Here is a 21,370-nt window from a genome sequence, read left to right on the forward strand (position 1 = left end):
TGACTCATACACAACATGTCGCTTCCACAAGTATGGTTGGCCTAATAATACATCACAAACATTGAGGGGAGCAACGTCACACAATACCTCATCCGTGAAGGGCTTGATGTTGTATGGAAGGTGACACTCTTGGCTCACGCGAAGATCTCGTCCTTGGTGAAGCCACCCGATGGTGTATGGTTATGGATGTGCTATGGTCTGTAAGCCCACCCGCTTCACGACCTCTACTAAAATGAGGTTCTTTTTGTTGAAATTTGGCAACAAGAAATTGCTAAAAATAGAAGTGCTAAAAATAGCACTGCTAAAAATAGCAGTTTGGGCATTAGTGCTGGATTGGGCAACAGGGAATGAAAAATGGAAGTGCTAAAAATAGAAGTTCTATTTTTAGCAGTGCAGTGTGGATTCCTATTTTAGTCAGTGCCTGGACTAGAAATAGGAAGTAAAATTCAAATTTGGTCTTACCAACAGTTTGAATATTAATTAATTAATTCATCGAGTTAATTAGTTAAGGAAAATCAAACTTGAAGTCTTTATGAGAACATGTAATAATTTCTCCACTGATTGGGGAATGTGTCCTTGATTTGCTCCATTGATTGAGGAATTAAGGATGAGTTCTATATTGAGAGGATCAATTGACTTAGTTTAACTTAGTCAAGTTCAGTTAGATTAATTTAACAAGTTGTTAAATTAATGAGATTCAGTTTGTTGATGCTTGCATGCGTGTGACAACTGATATTTTCAGATAACTAAGTATTCACTCATGGATAACTGATGCAGGCCAGATCAGACAAAGACCCAGTTGAGATCAGAGAAGGGATAGTGTACTATCAGTTGCTAGGATATTTCTAGTGAATATTCCTTGCATGAGGAATGAATATTATTCCTTCTAGTACTGCATAGTTCGACCTGAGGTGATAGCAGGTATGATTTGGGCCAATTCACACATGTTATGTAATTGGACCCCAATCAAAACTGCACAAGGAAATTGGGGCTTGGAGGACTTGTGGAACCTATATATACAGGCCTAGATAGTCCATGAGCTACATCATCAGAGTACAGAGAGAGCAGGATAGCTTTTGAGTTGACTCTTTTTGTATGTTGTTGATGATTTCCACTTGATTGATAATACAGAGATGGGGTTTTAGGCTGGTGCTTTTCCCGAATAAATTATTTTGTGTTATGTGTGATTGATTCCTTGTTATCAGTTATATGTGTTCATGTTTGATGTTGCTCATGGTTGATTAGCTTCTGCAAATTTTATGGTAGATGTAGATCTAGGATTATGCTTTAGTACATTGCATATATCAGTTCGATCTGCAGGTGAAATTTCTACATGATATCAATCAGCTAGCTGATTTGTAGAGCAAATTCTACATGGTATCAGAGCACAGGTGATCAAGGAAGAAAAGTATACAAGAAGGAAGACGTTTGTGGTTTCTAGATATAGATATCGAGTTCTTATCACATTTCAGATTTCATCAATGGCATTCTATGGTTTGAGACTTGAATATGCCCTTGATGGCAGTTCGAATTATATAGCCTGGAAGGATAGCATGGAGGCAATATTAGAGGATAACAGGGTGAAGGAATTCATTGATCAAGAAGTCCCCAAGCCCTCAGGATCTAATGCCCAAGAGTTGGAAAAATGTAGGAAGTGTGTGGCTAGAGCTAGGAGAATCATCCTGGAGGGAGTTCAAGATCACATAGTCTTGAGCCCCCATGGGAAGGAGACTCCATTGTCGATGTGGAAAACATTGAAAGATCTTTATCAATACAGCAGTGATCAGAGGAAGCTGGCACTGAAGGACAAACTTCAAAAGATCAAGTGTGAAAAGGACGACATGATCTCTATGTATCTGAACAAGCTCACCTCAGGAAAGGATGAGCTTGCAAGCGTAGGGGTCGTGACAACTAATGATGACATGGTGAGTCTTGCACTCGTCGGTCTTCCTAAGAGCTGACATAGCTACCAGGACTCGGTTAATGGAAGAGAGAAACTGCTAGATTGGGAATGACTTTGGTCGGATTTGATGCAGGAGGAGATAAGAAGAAGCACCAGAGATGGTTCTTCATCCATGGACAATGAAGAAAACTGTGCCTTAGCGAGTAAGGTGAAGAAGGGGAAGGAGAAGGTTTCTCTTTCTGAGTCTAGTTCTTCCCATGGTGCGAAGAAGTTTGACAAATCAAAAGTGCGATGCTTTCATTGTCATGAGGTGGGCCATTTTGTTACAAATTGTCCATTGAGGAAATCCAAGAAGGGATCTGGGGAAGGATCTGAAGGTGAGGCACTTGCTTCACAGTTCGAGTTGGATTTCACACTCTTCACATGCATGGTTTCATCCATGGTGGGAAGTGGTTGGTTTCTTGACAGTGGAGCTTCTTTCCATATGACCGACGACAAGAGTTTGTTTAGTACTTTGGAGGAGAAAGATCTCCAGATACTCATAGCGATGGGTAATGATGAAAAGTATAGTGTCTCAGGTGTTGGCACAGTTATTTTTCAGAGGGAGCATGGAGCTCGCCTCACCTTGACTGATTTCAAGTATGTACCAGGACTGAAGAGAAACTTGGTGTCGATCGCGATGCTGGAAGACAGAGGCTATGATGTAGTCTTCAGTAAGGGAAAGGTTTTCCTTAGACACATCATCACTAGACAGGTGAAGCACATCGGTTCACGGGTCAAGAACCTATATGCTCTTGAGGTTCAAGATGCATGCAAAGCCTTGAGCAGCAAGGCAACTAATGGAGACTTGGTCGTTGTTACGGAGGGTATATTACCTCTCAACATGCAGTCCCAGAAGAAGTCTCAGATGATTGTGGAGGAGCCATGATTGGTGGAGCAGCTTCAGGAGGTTGTGGAGAAGCCACAACAGGGGAAGCTAAGAGGAGATCGAGTAGAGACATCTACTCATGAAGAGACCTCCAGTAGGGGGAAAATTTGAGCCAGGTGGGCTAAGGGATCACATATAGCCATACCTCCAGGTAGGAGGTGGGGCGATGTGGAGTGATCGTCCCAAGTAGGAGGGGTAGGATCCTTGAGGTACCCAACCTCTTGGATGAGACCTTGCTATGGGAGCCCCTATGTGGAGTAGTAGGAACTGACTGATTGGGTAGAGACAGATGCGGATGGAGCAGCAGAGAGAGCTACAATGTAGGGAATCCCAGGATAGCGTAGAGCATGCAGGCTGCAGCAATGCCAGAGGCACAAGTGTGTTGCACAGTGCATGGTAGCACAGAGAAGGGTGCAACAGTGCGAGATGCATGGAGATGTTGCAGTAGTGCAGAGGTCATAGAGGCAGCACTTGTCAGCAACAGATAGAGCTTCAACATCAAAGTATGTTGCTAGCCCAACAAAGAGGTCAGTTGGGAGTTTTTTTTTGTTCTGAGAATTGCTAGAGCAACCACACTTGGTAGATGTGTTGCATGCAGAAAATTCCAGAGGTACATGATCGGGTTTGAGAGGAAGCCTTTCTTTTTGAGAGGGAGTGTTGAAAATTGGCAACAAGAAATTGCTAAAAATAGAAGTGCTAAAAATAGCACTGCTAAAAATAGCAGTTTGGGCATCAGTGCTGGATTGGGCGACAGGGAATGAAAAATGGAAGTGCTAAAAATAGAAGTTCTATTTTCAGTAGTGCAATGTGGATTCCTATTTTATTCAGTCCTTGGACTAGAAATAGAAAGTAAAATTCGAATTTGGTCTTACCAACAGTTTCAATGTTAATTAATTAATTCATCTTGAGTTAATTAGTTAAGGAAAAACAAACTTGAAGTCTTTGTGAGAACATGCAATAATTTCTCCACTGATTGGGTAATGTGTCCTTGATTTGCTCCACTAATTGAGGAATTTAGGATGAGTTCTATATTGAGAGGATCAATTGACTTAGTTTAACTTAGTCAAGTTCAGTTAGATTAATTTAACAAGTTGTTAAATTAATGAGATTCAATCTGATGATGCTTGCATGCATGTGACAACTGGTATTTTCAGATAACTGATTATTCACTCATAGATAACTGCTGCATGTTAGATTAGACAGAGACCAAGTTGAGATAAGAGAAGGGACAATGTACTATCAGTTGCTAGGATATTCCTAGTGAATATTCCTTGCATGAGGAAGGAATATTATTCCTTCTAGTACTGTATAGTTGGACTTGAGGTGACAGCAGGTATGATTTGGGCCAATTCACACATGTTATGTAATTGGACCCCAATCCAAACTGAGCAAGGAAATAGGGGCTTGGAGGACTTGTGGAGCATATATATACAGGCCTAGATAGTCCATGAGCTACATCATCAGAGTACAAAGAAAGCAAGATAGCTTTTGAGCTGATTATTTTTGTATGTTGTTGAGAATTTCCACTTGATTGATAATACAGAGATGGGGTTTTAGGCTGGTGCTTTTCCCAGATAAATTATTCTATGTTATGTGTGATTGATTCCTTCTTATCAGTTATATGTGTTCATGCTTGATGTTGCTCATGGTTGATTAGCTTCCGCAAATTTTATGGTAGATGTAGATCTAGTATTATGCTTTAGTACATTGCATATATCAGTTTGATCTGCAGGTGAAATTTCTACATGATATCAGTGAGCTAGCTGATTTGTAGACAAAATTCTACACTTTTGGCTCCCATTGTCAACAATGGACTATATCGAGGAGCCCTTTACCCACATCTGGGAGTGGAAGAGGCGCTCCTTCTCCTCTAGATCTTTGGGTTCCTCCTTCTAGATCTTCGTGGTGGTAATGGTAGCGTTGGGCTCTGCATCGATAATATGCTTCCCTTTTTCATTCCTCTTATTAGGTTCTGACTCAGAGTCAGAACATGCATCTAATTCCAAAGATTTTAGCTTAGACACTAGTGACTACTTGGCCCGACATTACTTGTGTTGTGAGTGGAGCTCTTATGGAACTCACACCACTTTCCCATGTCCTTCTTTGACTTTGTGGTGTTGTTCTTTTCTTGCGGCTTTGGCAGGTTGTCTTAGGCCACCCCGCCTTGGCTTTCTCCTTTGTTCAGCGGTTTTGGGGTGCCTTTCCCTTGGCTCGGATTTGCAGATCCAAAGTCTTGCTTCTTCTGTTTAAACCTCTACTCGATCTTGACAGTGTATCAGTATGCCGTGCCAAGCAAGGAGATGTCCAGGAACTCCATCTCGTCCTAGATGTACATGTGTGCTGCAGTATTTTAGTACCAAATGCAACTCATAATCCTTGATACCCAACTTTGTGCGAAGGGTATGAAAAATATTTGTAAACTCTGGTATGTCTTTGTCCCTTCCCTACTGTAGCCTGGTCTACTTTATGTATTTATCCTCATAGCTTTTGATAGGGTAGTACTGCTCCTTGATGGCATTCTGAAATGAATTCCAAGTGGGTGGGGCTGAAAATAGTGAGGCCATAATTTCATCCTTCTGCTCGCAGTAGGTTTCCCACTAGTCCTTGATGTGCGGGGAGGCTTTGAGAAGAGCGAAAGTAATCTTTTCCTGGCTGGAAAAATCATGAATAGAAAAGTACCCTTATAGCATATTTAACCATTTATCTACAACATATGCATCTATTTGACCCTAAAATATGGGAATGTCAAAGTTAACTTGTACCTTAAAGGGTGTGGTGCTTCTAGAGTAGTTGTTGGAAGTAGATGTGTCGCTCCTGGGCAGTCGTTGAAAGATATAGGAAAAGTTGTCCACCATCGCATTCCTTTGTCACTCGAGGGCCTCTTCGAGCAAGATTTTGATAGGATCTCTGGCCACCTCGTCTTTCTTTTCGTCTACCATGGGAGGTCGTTAGGATTTGCGAGGCTGGTCTTGCAAAGGTTCGACCAATTTAAGCCCTGACTCCTTATATCCTGACCTCGTTGGGGACATGTAAAGAAAAACAGAGAAAGAGAAGACTGCTCTGATACCACTGATCCAGATTTAAACAGGAATGCAACAAATTATAGAGATAACCATAAATGCAGAGATGCAACAGAAATAATACTTCATTTCATTAATGTAAAAGATTGAAATATGCTTACAAATAGAAATGGAAATAAACTAGCTCGGGTGATGGTAGCATATCTCTAAGGAAAGATGTTGCGGCTACATGCCTCTGAACTGTCTTACAATGAGGCTCAAAGGCCTATTTATTGTTGAGAAACAATGGAAAACCCTAAACATCCAAAAACCTAACTCAAGGAGATGAAGCGCCAAACTATGGGCCCCATTTTGGGTAAATTGGTACATCAACTTCCCGGGGTCGTAACTTTGGAATACGATCTATGTTTGACATGCACAATACCTTGTTAGAAATATCTATAAGAGGACTACAACTTTAGGAAGATCACAATCAGTCCATGGACCCATGTTGCTCCCAACTTTCCCAAAAAATGTCATTTAGGGCTTCAAAGTGGCTCTAGAAGTTGAAGACTCGAAAAGCTGCTAAAAATAGAAAACTATGCTACAATTAAGGACACTAAAAAACTGAAAGAAACAATGGTGGGGGTCCAAGTGGAACTGGCGGGTGGCCACCAATATCCACTTGGTTCAGTCAAAAGGGTGTGATTTCCTTCAAACCATTTTAAATTATCCAACCCAATCTCCGCCTTCCTACCATCCCCTATTGTCTATTGCGTGAACCCCAACAACCATTGATGATTCCTCGACATGCTGTCCGAATATACAATACTCCAATTACACTTCTTGCCCCCATCCTCAACAAAATTGAGAGGGTTTAACCCTTCATATACTTATCTTTGATAATTTTTCCCCAGATTCCATTATCATTTGTGGCCTTCAATTTTTTTTTTAATGATTAATGCAAAGTTAAAATTGTGAGTGTTTAGAATACCCCACCCCCCTTGCAATTGGTTTGGAAATGGCCTTCCATCTTATCATATCAATCTTCCCCTTCAGCGCCATGTTGGACCAAATGAATCTCACCATAATCTCGTCAATCTTATGATAGAACTCCATGGGAAACAAAAAAAAATGAATCTAGAACACTGAGATGTTCTGTAGGACAGATCTAAATAAGGTCAATTTCCCACCCATGGATAGCCACTTGTGTGTCCACCCAAAAAAAATTTCGTTAAATCTGTCTAGTAGTCAGGTCTACTGTTTGTTGTTATAATGATTTTCCTTTAGTTGGAATCCTAGATATTTGATGCCCACTTCCAGACTGACTACAGAAATCACAAATAAGTTGCAAATTTGCCTACACCGAGGGTCATTTATGTCATCTGTGATCATTATAGATCTATTATTGTTCATATAAAGGCCAAATGCCTCATTAAAAGTCCCGAAATTATGTTGGATAATCCTCCAATCTTCATTACTGTTCATGCCTCCGAAAAGAAGGTCATCAACAAACTTAAGGTGTGTGACCTTCAGCTTCTTAGTGACCTTGACCCCCATAATGCTACCACTATCTTTTTCCTTCCTCAACTTGCAACTCAGGCAGTCCATTATCAGAATAAAAAGGAGTGGAGATAATGCAAAACCTTGGTGAAGACTCTGGTGTGCCCTGAAGAAACTGGTCGGGAAATTGTTTATGATGATGACAAAGTTCATAGACTATATACATGCCATAATCCAGCATATGTTACTCGTGGAAATACCCACCTTGCGCAATACCATTCTCAAAATATCTCAGTCTATACAGTCATATGCCTTAATCAAGTCCACCTTGATCATGCTTGCCTGCCTTTTTCTAGCCTTCATGGTATGTAGACATTCTTGAGCTATGCCAATTGCATCATCTATCTGTCTTCCATCCAAAAAAACAAATTGTTTGGGGGAAATGTATGTGGACAATGTCTTCTTAATCCACATGGCTATCATCTTAGAAATAATCTTGTATAATGCATTACATAGTGAAATAGGCATGTAGTCACATAGAGATTTCGGATGATCCTACTTCAGGATTAATGTGATGAAAGTTGCATTCAATGCCCTAGTAATGTAACCATTGATATGAGATTCTTTAGCAAGGGAAATAATATCAGGAATCATCAAATCCATAAAGTGGTGAAACAATTTCACACCCCAACCATCTGGGCCAGGGATTTTCTCTTTTGTGTTGGCCTTGATAACCTCCATCACCTCCTCTCGGAATCGACCTACCCAACAACTCATTATCCTCTTGTTTAAACATAATAGGCATATGTTCAATGATGTCTCATTGTGCAACGTAATATTGTTCCCTTTCTTCAAAATGGCTTTTGAAATGCCTATAGTCCTCTTATTCTAATTCATATTGATCATAAAGATGTTGTCCCTCTAAGCCAACGATGCCCCTTATATTGTTCCTTTGTTTCCTATTGTTTGCACAAGCATGGAAAAAATTTGTATTTCTATCCCCAACTGCCACCCATAATGCTCGACTCTAAAGTTGTCTTTATGCCTCCTGTGCCAACATAATACTATTCCTTTTCCCTTCCATTTCCAAGATTTTCCTCTTGTATGTGTCTGAAAAAAGCAACGTTTTTGTTGGATCATTGAAATATCCCAACGCAGTGTTGATCTATGTGAGGGCCTTGAACGCTTCTGAATTCTTATTTTTAATCCTTGCTCTGGTTTCCTTATTTAAGACTCGAAGCTTTATAGTAATTTTGTTAGGTCCCTATAATACTAGTGATTACCCCATTACTTTTGTAGTTGTATCCCTTATTAATATTGTTGTGCCCCTATTGTCCCCATATTGTTATTACTATGCCCCATAGAATCCCTCTATTGTTATTTTTGTGCCTTTGTATTATTATTGTTAGGTCGGCTAGGTTATATTGTGACTCCTTAGACTCCTATATATAGAAAGGAGGTTTTATCATTTGAATCATCAAAAAATCATTCATTTGTGTAATGTAAAGGAGGTTTCCCCCTCGAAGAAGCTGAATTCTAAGGCATTGATCTATATTTTCTATCTTTTTGTGAGCTGGTTTCATAACATTGGGTATCAGAGCTTTGGATTCTAGGGTTTCGCTGCTCCAAATAGGTCATCGTTGCATTTTCGCTATAACTTTTTTCTGCGACGTTTTAGAAGCGAAAAAAACCCCTTTGAGATGAAATCGCATTGAACCTCGGGTCGGAATTTCAGAGCTTTTCACGCTATATTTGCAGAGATATGATCTGAGGAAGTTGGTTATTTTGCAGACTCCTAAGTTACATTCCAAATAGGTGACCTGGGGAAAATTGTCATAACTTTCTCTCCGAGCATCGGATTGAAATTTCGTAAGAAGCTACAGAAAGAGGACGGACTGTAGTTTCTTGTATATAGTTTTTAGAGCAAAAGCTTGAAACAGGGACACGTGGCATATCGTACAAGTTCGCTCTACTCAACTAGTCTATAATCAGGTCACTGTGGGAGGTTTGGCATAGCACTTCCTTGGAGAATCCAATTTGGATCAGACTGGTGGCATTGGAAAGAGGACACAAAGTGATACTGCAGGTCGCAATTTCAGAACTAGATGATCAGAAATTACAGAGATACATCAGAGGAAATATCGAGCTCCTACAAAGTAAAAAATGGTGTGTAGATTTTTTTAAATATTTGCTTAAGCTTAGTTTGAAAAATTATTTTGAAGGAATTCAAAGGGCATAGTCGAGCATTATTATCAGTAACTGATGCCCCGAGGAAAGAAAATGCAAACACCTAGTAAGCAACCTGAAAGCTCTAGCATGACTCATGAAGAAGAGGAAGAAATGCTACATGATATATCAAAATTACAAGACCAAGTGCAACAAATGTCACTCTCACAAAAGCTAACAGAAGCTAAGACAAATGGCATAGAATCTAAGATAAAGGGCGTGGAAGCTAAGATGAATGGTATGGAAGCTAATGTTATCGACATTTTTGTGCCTTACAGCTCTAAGCAGGAAATGTCCATAAATCATGGGATCCTAAGTCCCTAAAAGTGTTGTTCCGGCCCCTAAAGGAACAGGGTCAACAAATTACAGCTTCTCCCAGAAGTTCTCCACCAGAAACTACTCAGAATCAGTCAAATCAGGATCATTTCAGCTGCTCCACAAGCTAGCTGCGTTGCATAGCACCCAAGTACACTAGCTAGGTGCGTTGCAACGCACCTAAATGCACTACCAAGGTGCGTTGAGCGGGAAATGACAAATGGCAGTGTCATTCCACGAAGTGGACAGACAATGGAAGCTTCCAAAATCTTCCCCAATGACACTTGCCTCACTGAGTTCGACCAAGGATGAGTAAGAGGCTCTCAGTCTCCAAGTGGAAACAAGAACTGACAGAGAGAGGCCACTAGTCAAATCATAAGCTGACTCATCCTCTTTGAATACATCTATATATGGATCCCTCATCCCAGAGATCCAGAGGCTGGAATTTTGTACATTGCAGAGAATTGCTGTTGGTTTTGAGATAGATATCAGAGTATTGGGTAATTTATGATTTGTTGGAGGTGAAGAGGGGATTCCTTTGCTGGGAGGTTGATGCTGGATCAGGAATCATCGGTTGTAACTCCTCCTGGATCTTCTTGTTATATCAATAAAACTATTTGAGTTTCTCCTACATGCTTGTGTATCATTGATGTTTGTTACATTTGTATGTTTAGCTTAAATCTGATCCTAAGCTATTTATGAATATAAATCCATGTCTTTGTGTAGTTTTCTTCTTCTGTGATCTTACAGGAACTTGGTGAAGCTGGGCAAGTAAGGGAGCAGGAAGCTGGAAGCTGTCAAAGAGGAGAGAGAGATTGGATCAAAGGACTAGCGCAAGACACAGGTTGGTTCATCCTATTCCTCTTCGTTTATAGTTCATAAAGAAGAATACGAAAGTAGTTTTCTCTGTTTGTTTCTAAGGTCACTGTCACACCTTAGTGGGATAGGGTCGTTCTGAGTAGACACTTTTCCCGTTAACAAAATGGCGACTCCGCTGGGGAGCGTGTCTAGTTAGTTTGTTTGTGTTTCTCTTGTTGTTTGTTTCATAAACTTAGGAGTAGCAATCGAACTGCATTTGCCATTAACAAATGCAAAGTAGACATCTGCTACTTCAATCCATCCACTGGATCTGTTTATGATCTGAACAGCTGATTCACAAATGATCTGATTGCCCTTTGTGATAGCTCTTAGACCTCCTTTAAATCTACCCTCTGATTGTGCATTACTGATTGCTTTTACTCGGCCAAAAACCATAGATTAAACTGCAAACCGTGACCCAGAACCCGGATAGAATTCTCATTTCTGCCCCAGCGCAGGCTCTGTGAAGAGACTCTGCATTTCAACGCAGTTCCCGAGAGGGCTACCTGCGCTGCAATCCAGTTTCTCTGTGTAACAGGTGCGCTGATCAGCCTAGCCTTGTGCAGCTGAGGTTCTTTGCTTCATTTTTTCAGTTTTGTCTCTGATTTTTGCAGCCTGTGATCAGTGTATGTGTTTGTTTAAAAACCCCTTTTCTTTGCCTTAATTCCGCCTCCTTTGTACAAAAAGACTGTAGATGTTTTTGTGTGTTTGTTACATCATTTACAGTTTTCCATTGAAAAAGTAGAATAGTCATACTGTCGTCCTTTGATTTAGATCTGTCGTAACTGTCGATTTTGATCTTAGGAGAAAGTTTATTTGCTGTTAACAGTCGATTATGCTTTTACTTTTGCCTTTGGTTTGAATTTGTGACTTTCTAGTGTCGAAACGAGTATTTATTTCAAAATCATAAAGTGTCGTAATCATCTCTACCTTTTGATTTCGAAAAGAAGCTTGTTTGTGTTTGTCACTTGAAAGAAAATTCAGATTTGTACATCAACTTTCTTTTTAGGCATCAATATTAAGAAAGTGAAAAACAAATACATGCACATGTGCATTTGCATATTGACAGTTTGTTTGGCTTGATTTAGGAAAAGTGCATTTACAGTGTGCTCTTTGCTCTTTGCGAAAAGATTGTGTCTTTCTTTTCCCCTTGTAGCTAGGATTTTCATTGCTGAAAAGAGATAAAAGTTTGCTTATCATCTTTAGATTGCATTTTAGGAATTACATCTACATCTCGTGGTGATCCCAAAAGGCAAACTTCATAAGAAAGATCAACTTAAAATAAATTGAATGAATCTAACAATGCTTTGGAACTTAATGCACAACATTTAGAGGTCCAGGCTAGAGACGTATTCCGGCGTCGTAAAGCCTGGTAACTGTTGTCCTCACTGATGGTTGGGTGATTCCTCCACTTTGAGACGATAAGTGCCAGTACGGACTTGTGCTCCCACGTACCGTCGAGTATATATTGGGAGACCCCTATAGGCTTAAAACCTTTTATCCATAGGAAGCCGTGTCGGCCGCCCTACTGATCGCAATGCACCGAACACAGCATTCGGGAAGATTGACTGCCGTACCGTAAAAAGTATTCTGCAGTTTTGCGATTGGTTTGGTACTCCCTCTACCTAGATATCCAGAGCAGTCCCTTTCGTTCCTTTTCAAACTCCTTAACGGAAAAGGTCCATCTGAGCACTTGTCACTTCAGGCTCATTAAAAATCTAAGGAGACTAGAGTCATCTTTTGTTTTTTCTCGACTCTTAAAAATTGAAAAAACAAGTTGTGTCAAAGCGTCTAAAAATTTATTTTAAACGGAATATTCATACCCTTTTCCTACATTGATCTTAGGTTGAGAAAATGGAGTCTACCAACCAAGGAATTCCCCTTGGTGGAAATCCTAGTCCCTTCTCCTCTTGGGGAGATGTTGGTGCACCCCATATGGCCACATTGTCGCTTCCAGGATTGACAATTGGCTTGCCAGTATGTCTCTTCTCAACCAATGTCGTTCAGAACACCACCATTCCTGAACAATCGAATCAACAACTAGACGAGTCCAGAGTTGCCCACCAGCCTTCTACTTCCTCTAATTCTTCCTCTCCTCCTTCCTCTTTGCTTGATGGGGCTGGCAAAGCCAAAAGTCAAGTTCCTAAGGAGAAGAAGGAGAAGAAGAAGAAAGAGAAGAAGAAGAAGGAGCCAAAGGTGAATGGGGGAAAACGAGTGTCGTCTAACGAAAATCCACACACTGCACCGACCAGGCCTAAATCACCATGTGTCATTTGCAAAGGAGACCACGTTAACAGAGATTGTCCTTGCATCCCTCGGATACTAAGGGACTGGTCTCCTTGTTTGCACAATCCGGTGTCAACAACCTCTGGTGATCATGCTGAAAGCACACCGTCAACTAGCGAAAGTGAAGCCCCAGGACAAAAAGGGAAAGCTAGATTTCCTTGTAAACTGTGCGAAGGCAATCATGCCGTCCACCGTTGTCCCTTCTTAGACGAAGCGAAAAGAGTTTTGGATGATCGTCCGGTTTCACCATTACGACTTCCTCCTGGATATAAAAAACTCTTGCCGAGTCCATCGCTAGTTGAGAATCTAGCTGGCCCGCTCAAGTGGTCGGCTGAAGCACCTATCATCGAAGATAAACCATCTGAATCCATACCAGACGAAAGTCAAAAGGTCGAGGCGGCAGTTGACCCGGTCTTGCCTTCAGAGGTTTTATCTTCGGATGATACAGTCACTGAAGAGAACAAGGATGACACCGTCCAAATTCTCTTCATCAACACAGACTTCGACGAACATGGGGGCAATCTACCCATTCCCTTACCGCAGGAGGGAAGTTTGTCAGAGCCATACCCGGCCGTCTACTCGGTCCCACCTCCAAGCAACCTAGTTGTCTCCTTCGATTGGAATCAACTAGGCAGACCCCGTTTACCAGCAAGCATACCATTCCGAATTATCGTTCAAATATATAGAATGGTCATGGCTGGTACCATCATAGATGAGGGGGCTTCTGTGAGTATCCTTTCCTCTACTGCTTGGAAAGCGCTTGGTTCGCCATCGCTTTTGCCTGAGATGAGAAATCTGACAGGCTTTGATAAAGGAACCAGTCGACCTTTAGGGATCCTTCCCGATGTGCCCATAACAATGAGAAGGAAGACAGTTCAAATGAACGTAATGGTAGTTCAAGGACCCTTGGATTATAATCTACTCCTTGGACGAGACTATATTTATTGCATGGGAGCCATCATCTCCTCACTCTTTAGAGTAATGTGTTTTCCGCACGAAGGAAGAGTGGTCAAGCTCGTGGACCAACTTTCATTTCCCGGATCACGCATAGCAAATAGTCATATACCATCCCTAAATGGTCTCTTCACGCAAGAAATGTCTCAATCCCCAGTCCGTCCTCCCGATGAGCGCGAGTAATTCAGAGGGATATGATTGAAACCCAGGGGGCATGCGTCCTGGTCTGCTTCGGCAGGAAAACTTCGGGTATAGGGTAGGTTTCCGCGGGAGAATATGACTAGTCTGTACCCCGTCCATCGATGGAAGAGGGGTTATTCTAGAATAAGATTCTCTTGTCAAAGTTATGTGAGTTGGCGGACGTCGTCACTCACCATTGTTTATCTCGGTAGACATCGCCGAAGAAGTGTTTTATTTGCACCGCGAATAGAACAATCTTTGGGTAACCTGTAAGAGGTAGGCCTTTCCCGATAGAACAAATGTTTTGTCTGCAAATTGAGGGGTAACCTTGAAACCATATTTTATACCTGGGGGCATGCAAACCTTTTGGAGTGCAAGCGAGGGGCGGCTATTTATTTTTTAAATTTTTAGGACCTCTAACCCTTTAAACTCGTAGGATTAGTCGTCACCAAACTTGCATAAAGAAAGGATGTGGGGCAAAAATCTAAAAATTGTCATTTTTATATGAGACTTTCTTATCATATGACTGGATTAATCGAGCAGTTTTAGCACATAGTTCAAGCTCGTTAAAAAATAAACATAAGACATGAGCAAATGTTTCCACCCGCGTTTAAGCTCGTTAAAAAATGAACTATTCCCCGGTAAATAACCACCGTGAATGTAGCATTTCAGCCATTAAAGCCTTGGTCGTGTTTGCACCGTCACCTCCACTTTTCATTTGGCCGATCATTCACCTCCATTTGATTGTTTACCCATTTTAAGGAACAACTGCGAAGAGTGATTTCAATAGCCATCCTTGTGACATTGCCGTGATTGGAAAATTCCAAACCTTACCTGGAATCAGCTGCTACCCATTTTATCACTCGTTCCTCAAAAGACGAGTATTCTTTAAGCTCTTTTCAACTGACTCGTAAAATATGAAAAGATTGCCGAGTTTTGGCCTTCCAGCTCATTAAAGCGACCGGAAGTGTTATCCCTCCTCTATATTTTAATCTTTTTGGACCTGAGGGATTATTTCACAAAAAGATCGAGCGCTTGTTTTGTTCGGCTCGTTAAAACTATCGAAAATTCATCCCTTCTGTATTGTTTTATACTTTTTTAGACTTAAGGGATTAGATGACGAAAAAGGAATTTTGGAGTTACCTTTACGTACCTTTTCAGACTCTTTAAAAATGAAAAGGACCAAGTTATCTTTGTCGTTAAACTCGTTAAAAAGATTAATAGCGAAAAACTTGTCTTTAGACGAGAACAAGTTTCACTATCGCTAGGCTCGTTAAAACATAGCGATGGGTTTGCCCGAAGGGCAAATTATAGAACAAGCATATGTTCTCCTCCTCAAGCTTGACAAAATTAAAGAGGTACTGGTCAGCAATGACTGGGGAAAAATTGGGAAGAAAACTCAAAGAATCTTTATTGGTAGCAAGTCGCTCTTGAACATGACACTTCCACTCCGTGCCTGAGTCGGGTTGGGTTGTTTCATTCACCGGTCACATCACCATGGTCACGCCATACCATCCACATTTGGGGTAAATGCTACCAATCCATCACATAAGTGTCGCCGACATTGTTATAGACATTTTTGTGCCTTACAGCATGAAGCATGAAATGTCCATAATCTAAGGGATCCAAAGTCCCTAAACATGTTGTTCCTACCCCTAGAGGAACAAGGTCATCAAACCACAGCACTGAATAACAGTTCTCCACCTGAAAACACTCAAAAACAAGGCAATTCTGGATCATGTCAGCTGCTCCACTGAGGATCTGCGCTGAATGTCAACTGCTCCACTGTCTACCTGCGTTGAATGTCAACTGCAAAGAAGGCTACCTGCGCTGAGCGAATTGGGACATGTGGCACAGTCATTCCTCAAGGTGTCAATTCCCAGGAAGCTTCCAAAATGACACTTGGATCAGAGAATTCGACTGGAGATGAGTAAGAGGGTCTAGATCTCCAAGTGGAATCAAGAACCTCCAAGTGGACTCAAGAACTGAAGAATAACTGAAGTGAGAGAGGACACTAGTCAGCTCTCAAGCTGACTCATCCTTTCTCCAAAACTCCTATATATAGATCTCTCTCATGAGGTCTAAGGAGGCTGGAATCTTGTGAATGTAAAGAATTGTTGTTGGTTTGAGTATAGAACTATTGGGTGATTTGCTTTGAAGGAGGTGAAGAGGAGATTTCTTTCTGCTGGGAGGTGATGCTGGATTGGGCCTCTTATGGTTGTATCACTTCCTAAACTTTACTTCTTCCATTAATAAAGCATTTGAGGTTCTTCTTTATGCATGTGTCTCAATGGTGTATTGTTATACTTGTGTATTTGATTTATTCTAATCCTTGAATCAATTATGAATGTATGCTTCTTGTAGTTTCCCTCTCTTGCCATTTTGCAGGATCTTGGTGTAGCTGGGCCAGTGAAAGAGCAAGGAGCTGGGGGGCAAGCAGCAAGGAGAGAAGATTGGATCAATCATTAGCGAAAGACATCGGTTAGTGGATCTCTTTCTCCTCTCTCTTACATCTCATAAAGAAGTAATCTCAAATAGCTTTGCTTTGATTGTTGCTGAGGTACTATCACCCTTAGAGTGGGATAGGGTCAATCCGTATTGGATACTTTTCCCAACAACAAATTGGCGACTCCACTGGGGATCGTATCTTGTTGGTTGTTTGTGTTTTTGCTATTCATTTCATAAACACAGGGAGTACCGAATCGAACTGCATTTGGATCTTTCAAATGCAAAGTAGAGGGCAGCTACTCCAGCTCAGTTTCTGGGCATGTTTATGATTTGAAGAGCTGATCCACAAGGACTCTGAACAGCTCTTAGTGATAGCTTTTCATCCTCCTTTTCATCCCTTAGTGTGTACTTGATTGATAGCTTCTGATTTGGCCAAAAACTGTTGATTTTTGAGCAATCTGTGACCCGGAACCTGAGAAAACGAGAGTTTCTCTCTTCATTGTAGGCACTGTGAAGGTAGTCTGCATTTCATCGCAGGTCCCGAAAGGGCTACCTGCGCTGAATGTCAAACTGACAGTGTACTACCTGCGCTGAACCAGTTTTGCCTTGTGCAACTGGGGTTCCCTGCTTTCTGTTGCCCTATTTTCATCCCTGTTTTTGCAGCCTGTTATCAGTCAATGTACCTATCTGAAACCACCTTTCTTTTCCACTATTCCGCCTTGGTTGTATAAAGAAACTGTATTTGTTCTTTGTTTATTTCTTACATCATTTGCAGTTTCCCATAACGAAAGTGAACTAGTCTTGTTGTGGCCTCTTAGATCTAGACCTGTGATAAAGTGTCGTTCTGATCTTAAGAGTTAGTGTGTTTGCTGTTCATAGCTGATTGAGCTTTTGCTTTCGTCATATGGTTTGAATTTATATATTTCTAGTGTCGAAGCAAGTAAATCTTAAGGTGTCTTTTGATTTTGGACAAGCTTGTTTGCTTTCACTTGAAATTGAATTCAAAGTTATACAACAGCTTTCTTTTTGTAGTACATCAACATTAAGAAAGAGAAAAGAAATACCTGCATTGTGCATGTGCATTTTGACAGTTTGCATGTTGATTTAGGAAAAAGTGCATTAGTGTGTGCTCTATGATCTATGTGAAAAGATGATGTCTTTCTTTTCCCTCAGTAGTTAAGATTTTCAAAGTTGAAAGATTGAAAAGCTTGCTTATCATCTTAGACTGCATTTAGGAGTTGTACCATACATCTCGTGGTGATCCATAAAGGCAAACTGCTAAACAAGATCAACCTTAAAATAAATTGAATTTACATAACAACGCTTTGAAACATAACGCAAACACATAGAGGTCTAAGCTAGAGACGTGTTCCGGCGTCGTTAAACGTGATATCTTAGCGTTGAGTGGTTGGGTGATTCCTCCACGGTGAAGCGATAAGTATCAATACGGACTTGTGCTCCCACGTACCGTTGCGTATATATTGGGAGACCCCTATAGAAACAAAGCCTTTATCCATAGGAAACCGTGTCGGCCGCCCTACTGATCGCAATGCAGTGAACACAGCATTCACGAAGATCGACCACTCGTACCGTAAAACGTATTCTGTGGTTTTGCGAAAAGTTTGGCACACCCTCTGCCTAGAACTCCAGAGTAGTTTCTTTTGGCCTTTTTCAAACTCTATAACTGAAAAAGTCCATCCGAGCATTTGTCACTTCGGGCTCGTTAAAACATCGAAGGAGACTAGAGTCATCTTTAGCTTTTTCTCGACTCTTAAAAAGTGAAAAAGCAAGTTGTGTCTAAAGCGTCGTTATAAAATTTATTTTAAACGGAACATAATCACCTCTTATTCCTGCGTTGATCTGTAGGTTGAGAACATGGAACGCACCAACCAAGGAATTCCACATGATGGAAATCCTAGTCCTTTCTCCTCTTGGGGAGAAGTTGGTGCGCCCCACATGGCCACATTGTCGCTTCCAGGACTGACAATTGGCCTGCCAATTTGGCTATTCTCAACCAATGTAGTTCAGAACACCATGGTTCCTGAACAGTCGAGTCAACAGTTAGATCAGTCTAGAGCTTCCCACCAGCCTTCTACTTCCTATAACTCTTCCTCCAATCCTTCATCTTCGCAAGGTAGAGCCGACAAAAGCCAAGCTCCCATGGAGAAGAAAGAGAAGAAGAAGAGAGAGAAGAAGAAGAAGGAGCCTAAGGCGACTGGGGGCAAGCAAAAGACATCTGACAAAAATCCACACACAGCACAGACCGGGCCTAAATCGCCATGTGTCATATGTAGAGGAGACCACTTCCATAGAGATTGTCCCTGTATTCCCCGGATACTAAGGGACTGGTCCCTTCGTTTGCACAGTTCGGGAGCATCAACCTCTGATAGCCATGTTGAATGCTTACCGTCAACCAGCGAAAGTGAAGGTTCAAGACAAAGAGGGGGAGCAAGATCCCCCTGCAGACTGTGTGAAGGCGATCACGCCATCCACCGTTGTCCCTTCTTAGACGAAGCGAAGAGAGTTTTGGAAGATCGTCCGGTTTCACCGTTGAGACTTCCTCCTGGATAAAAAAAACTCGTGCCAAGTCCTTCGTTGGTTGAAAATACAGCTGGCCCACTCAAGTGGTCAGCTGAAGCGTCAGTCATTGAAAATGAACCTACTGAATCCAGACCGGACGAAAGTCCAAAGGTCGAAACGGCAGTTGACCCGGTTCTGCCTTCAGAGGTTTCATCCTCAAATGACACCGTCACTGAAGATTCATCTTCAAATGACATCCTCACTGAAGAGAATAAGGATGACACCATCCAGATTCTTTTCATCAACACCGACTCTGATGAGCATCAGGGCAATGCGCCCATTCCTTTATCGCAGGAAGGAACATCGTCAGGGTCATATCCGGCTGTGTATTCGGTCCCACCACCAAGCAACCTGGTTGTGTCCTTTGATTGGAACCAACTAGGCAGACCCCGGTTGCCAGCCAGTATACCATTCAGAATCATAGTCCAAATTTATAGAATGGTAATGGCCGGCACTATCATTGATGAAGGGGCATCTGTGAGTATCCTTTCCTCTGTTGCTTGGAAAGCACTGGGTTCCCCGGCGCTTTTGCCTGAGATAAGAAATCTCTCGGGTTTTGATAAAGGAACCAGTCGACCATTAGGGATCCTCCCCAATGTACCTGTTACATTGAAAGGGAAGACCGTTCAAATGAACGTGATGGTCGTTCAAGGACCCTTGGATTATAACCTACTCCTTGGACGAGACTATATATATTGCATGGGAGCAATAGTCTCCTCACTCTTTAGAGTAATGTGTTTTCCACACGAAGGAAGAATGGTCAAGCTCGTAGACCAACTTTCATTTCCAGGATCACGCATCGCAAATAGTCACATACCAACCCTGAATGGTCTATTCAATCAAGAAATGTCTCCACCCCCAGTCCTCCTTCCCGATGAGTGCGAGTGATTCGGAAAGATGGGACTGGAACCCAGGGGGCATGCATCCTGGTCTGCTTCGGGCAGAGAAAACCTCGGGTATAAGATAGAATTTCCGCGAGAGAATATGACTAGTCCGTACCCCGTCCGTGGATGGAAGAGGGGTTGTTCTGGAATAGGATTCTTTTGTCAAGGTTACGTGTTTGACAAAAGTCATTCACCCTTGTCTATTTCGGTAGACAGTGCCGAGGAAATGTTTTTGTTTGAAGAAGTTAATGAAACAATCTTTGGGTAACCAGAAAGAGGCAAGCCTCCCTCAATAACACAAATGTTTTGTCTTTGAGTAGTGTTCTTCTCTTGTCGCAAGTAGCTGCTCTCTTGTCGCAAGTAGTTGTTCTCTTGCGATCTTGCAAAAATCTATTAAAGGTTGGGCTGACGGGAAGACAAGTACCGCATAAGACCCGTTAAAAATAATGAGAAGACAAGTATCGTTAACATTAGACTAGCAAGACGACAAGTAGCTGTGAACACCCAAAGAAAAGCAGAGGTGGGGGAGAGGAGGGGCAGCCTTGAAATTGTATTTTATACCTGGGGGCATGCAAACCTTTTGGAGTGCAAGCAAAGAGCGGTTATTTATCTGTTTTTTGGATTAGTCGTTTCCGAACTTGCATAAAGAAAGGATATGGAGTAAAGCTTAGTGAAGATGAAACTCCTTAAAAAATAGAGATCTCACAGGGGACATTTCTTATCTTATGACTGGTATATCGAGCAGTTTTACCGCGGAATTTATGCTCGTTAAAAAATAGAAAAGCGAGATCCGAGCAGTTTTAGCAAATAGTTCATGCTCGTTAAAAAATAAACATAAGATTGAGCAATGTTTTGGCGCATTCAAGCTCGTTAAATAAAAAATGAACCTATCCCGGTAAATAACCACTGTGATCGTAAATTTATTAGCCATAAAAAGCCTTGGTCGTGTTTTGCACCTGCCACCTCCACTTTCATTTGGCCGATCGTTCACCTCCATATGATTGTTTACCCATTTTGAGGAACAGCTGCGAAGAGTGATTTCACCTAGCCATCCTTGTGACACTGCCGTGATTGGAAAATTCCAACCTGTACCTGGAATCTGCTGCTATCCCTGTTTATCACTCGTTCCTCAAAAGACGAGTCTTCTTTAAGCTCTTTTCAACTGACTCGTAAAATATGAAAAGTTTGCCGAGTTTTGGCCTTCCAGCTCGTTAAAAGGACCGGAAGAGCTATCCCTCCTCTAGATTTTAATCTTTTTGGACCTGAGGGATTATTGCACAAAAAGGTCGAGCGCTTGTTTTATTCG

This window comes from Pinus tabuliformis, chromosome 1_1 (assembly GCF_031772625.1).
Source record: "Pinus tabuliformis cultivar Carrire ecotype Pingquan chromosome 1_1, CPIR1, whole genome shotgun sequence".
Taxonomy (NCBI): Eukaryota; Viridiplantae; Streptophyta; class Pinopsida; order Pinales; family Pinaceae; genus Pinus; species Pinus tabuliformis.